This window comes from Phyllobates terribilis, unplaced genomic scaffold (assembly GCF_046119375.1).
Source record: "Phyllobates terribilis strain yellow unplaced genomic scaffold, ASM4611937v1 Scaffold_1__5_contigs__length_1240528914, whole genome shotgun sequence".
NCBI classification, from domain to species: domain Eukaryota; kingdom Metazoa; phylum Chordata; class Amphibia; order Anura; family Dendrobatidae; genus Phyllobates; species Phyllobates terribilis.
In genome coordinates this window covers 177,580,743-177,584,166 of record NW_027362761.1, presented here as the reverse complement: position 1 = coordinate 177,584,166, position 3,424 = coordinate 177,580,743, and positions in this window count along the sequence as shown.

Below are 3,424 nucleotides of genomic sequence, written 5' to 3'. Positions count from 1 at the left end.
CCCCCAATCCTGGTATGTCTGGCCCCTTTATCCCCCAATCCTGGTATGTGTGGCCTCCTCACCCCCAATCCTGGTATGTGTGGCCCCATCACTGCACACACAAAAAAAATAAACACTAATACTCACCTTCCTTCCTCACCTCTGCTCCAGCACTGCTGTGTCCAGTCTGCCAGCAGCTCATGTCGGTATCTGAGCAGCGCACGCTCTCAGACACTGATGCAGGCTGCTGGCATATTCACTCCTCTCCATGCCGAGACTATTGGCGTGGAAAAGAGTGAATATGCATTCTCTTCAGTAGCGGGCATTGTCAGCAGGAGCCGCGACTCAGCGCTCCTCCATGCCCGGTACTAAAGAGAATGAATATTCCCTCTTCTCCACGCTCATGGGAGTGGAGAAGAGGGAATATTCATGTCCCTTTGGCAGTGGGCACACGTGGTAGCTGCTGCAGTGGCTACTACGTGTGCCCTGCTCCTCTGCCGCCACAACCTCCCTCCCCCCCAATAAGCACCTATCCTCCTCGTTCCCTCGCTGCTTCGGGGCCCTCCCGGCTCACGGGCTCCCCCGGCTCACAGGCCCCATAGCAGTGGCGTGGCCTGCCGCCATTGGCGGTACGCCACTGATTAGTAGTACAATAGAGGGCTAGCTGATCTGTTCTCGCCACCACTGCCCTGATGCCCAGACTTGCTGTCACTGTTAAATGCTGTAAGTAGTGGTGACAGAGGTATGCTGCAGCTTAGTGCATAGCACTTGGCTAAGATAAAATGTCACCAGGCTCTCCCCACAACTATGAACTGCGCTTGACAACAGGTGTGCACAGTTCACAGCAGATGCAGCTGCAAACTAGGAGATAGGGTCGGACATTGACCGCAGTCTTCTATGCCCTGTATCTGCTTTATCTACTGTATTTGCTGTGCGCAAGTGTTGTGATTTGACATTTACACACCAACAAATAAAAATGACAACCACAGTGCATGAGGAAAAAATTAATGAAAGAATAAATTTGACCTAAGTTAATTTTATAGTGTTCTAAAAAAAGTTTCTATAATTACAAATTATTAATAAAAAAATGTCATGCATTCCCATTAAGCACTTGTAATCAGGTGCCAGCCTTCTTTGATTGCCGGAAGGCTGGATTTTGACTGGTAAAAAAACATGTTAATTTGAGATTTGGTAAGGATCATGGAACAGTCCCATGAAAAACGTGGAATACAAAGAGGAAAACATTATGGACATGAGGTTGGCACTATATTCCTATGAGAATTGTAACGAGGTTGTCTTGTTTTTCCTGTTATTCAATTCACTACCATACTTCTGACATAGATGTAGTGCCGGTGTTGGGGTTTCCTAGCTACAAATCACAAATATAAGCAATACACAAGGCAAACTGCTAGAGATCATAGTCAACATTAGTGCTAGAGATTTACTGTACAAGCAGATAATCTTCAAATGCACTTAAGGATGTTTGTAAGATTTTAATCAAATATGGCACTTTGCCTATTTATATCTCTGTGAGCTTTATGTTGTCTTTTAACTAAATATATTTGAATTATTCTTCTAATTCTTCCATTTATCTTAACCTTCACCCACTACTGGATTCCTTTGTAAAATAAATTGTTGACACACAATAGATATTATACTGCATATTCAATACTAAAAACATTTTGTGTCTCCTATTTATACTAATGATAGTAGTAGTAATAATAATAATCATCATTGTCATAATCATATTATAAAACAATGTCAGCTGCTGAACATGTGATAAATGTAGTGGATGTATATTTGTAAAAATTATCATTATTTTCATGACACTAGCATGAAAGAGATGGTTATTGGCTGAACAATGTATCCACTCACATGCTGTCAGTTTTCTTTATTTCAGATGCACTATATTATAATATCATAATGTAACTGATGTGATCCATATTATTTGTGCACAGATAGTTCTAGTGTTTGACTTAGAAACTATAACACTTGTCAAGTTTGTATCTCTCTTGCTATCTTTAAGGGATCAAAAAAAGAAACTTTGGAGCTTGGTTACTTTGTAGGATGATCTTTTTCTTTTTTTGATTTTGATTTTCAGGTGTTTATAGGAACAAGATGATATTTACAAAGGGGACAGTTTTTTGCAACATAAATGAGCAGAACAAAGGGACATTCTCACACAGTCTTAGACATGGATCACTGATTCTTATTTTTAGAAGGACAACATTTTCATTTGTTATTATAGCCACTGTCTACTTTCAAAATAAAATATTGTATTATTCTTCCTGTCATAAATAATAATGTATATTTACATATCAAAGTGCTTTTGATCACTATGCTCTTGAAGCCACTACTGATACCCAGTTAATGTATTACAATTATGGGCTGAATGTCCCTTGGGCTCCTTAATATGTCTGTTAACGTAATGCATATGCTATTTTTACCAATATAAGAGTCAGTGCAGTCCTAATCATCTATTTGATGTTGTAAATGAACACCATTCTTTCTGTTTTAAAGAGGACCTTTCACTTGCTAAAAAATAAAGATAAATATCTTGTAAAAATCTCTGAGCTCCCCTGATTCTGCCTCTCTTTTCTGTTTTTCGCTGCATTAATCCATTGCGGAGATATTCGTATATGTTGATTTTGAAGCGCAGGCTGTGAAATCTCTGCTTGTAGTGCAACGGGGTGTATCTTTAGAGTTTTCTCCGGAGACATGCGCTGTAATTACTCCCTCACAGATTATACCAATCACAGCTCCTCAACGTACGAAACTGCTATGCCAACTGCTGAGCTTTGTTGTGTGTGGGAACATCTGGAATGAAAGGGTGATAGCGTACATCCCCAGAGAAGACTATGAAGAAATGACCAGTTGCACTACAAGCAGAAATTTCAAAATCCACACACAACCATAACAATTTAGTTACAGAATTTATAGAGAAAATCCTGTGGATTTACCACCGATTTCACCATTTGCATTGCAGAGTATGAAATCCATAGTGAAAATAAGCAGCATAAATTGACATTTCAGGTTTAAATCTGTAACACCTATCAGCATCTTGATGAGATATCGTAAAATTTCATCCACAAAGTTCTTATTGTATTACCAGCTTACCTGTGAAGTGGTGGTTAAAATTCTGCCAAAAAAATTGCACTGGGGAGTGGGAAACCTTGTCAGCTTATGGAGGACCATACTTGCAAAAGAGATTTTCCAAAGTGGACACCTCCTTTAAATTGCCCATATCCTTTATACAAGTGTGAAATAATTCTTTAGTCTGCTAGAATTATGGAATTTCAGAAGAAATGCAGAAGAAACATGGGTGCTCGCCTATCTCTGGGTTATTCATAAAGCTAACACTTTAGTTCTATATGTTCATGTTTGAAAATATCTCTTAAAATTCATCATGGAATGCTAGAACAGTAGGGAATGCAAATGACTGAAC